Source organism: Etheostoma spectabile, chromosome 15 (assembly GCF_008692095.1).
Source record: "Etheostoma spectabile isolate EspeVRDwgs_2016 chromosome 15, UIUC_Espe_1.0, whole genome shotgun sequence".
NCBI lineage: Eukaryota > Metazoa > Chordata > Actinopteri > Perciformes > Percidae > Etheostoma > Etheostoma spectabile.
In genome coordinates, this window is record NC_045747.1 from 30,106,055 (window position 1) to 30,106,275 (window position 221).

General features: G+C 48.9%; 2 protein-coding genes across 4 annotated transcripts in view; both read left to right on the forward strand.

The window, feature by feature from the left end:
- Positions 1–221, forward strand: part of cln3 (CLN3 lysosomal/endosomal transmembrane protein, battenin) — a 21,748-nt gene that overhangs the window by 13,781 nt on the left and 7,746 nt on the right. The window lies entirely within an intron of this gene.
- The window catches only part of LOC116703412 (serine/threonine-protein phosphatase 4 catalytic subunit B), a 21,227-nt gene continuing 21,036 nt past the window's right edge, over positions 31–221 (forward strand). Inside the window, exon 1 of the mRNA XM_032538130.1 lies at positions 31–41. The gene's annotated coding sequence lies outside the window, so the exon portion shown is untranslated. The remainder of the gene's footprint in view (positions 42–221) is intronic.

Sequence of the window (221 nt, forward strand, 5' to 3'; positions counted from 1 at the left end):
AATAATGACGCAAACAAGAGCATGACGAGGTGTGATTGTCAGTATCAGTGATGAATGAAGGTGGATGGATGTAATGGAGAATGGGAGGTGCGTGTTGTCAGCAGTTAACAGAGAGAAAACATGTTTGTGCGCCATCGGGAGAATGCGTCCGCCCGGTCTTGATGTAGGTCGGGGCTAAATAGTCTGGGAGGACCGGCCAGGTGATCACAGTCATCTCATTA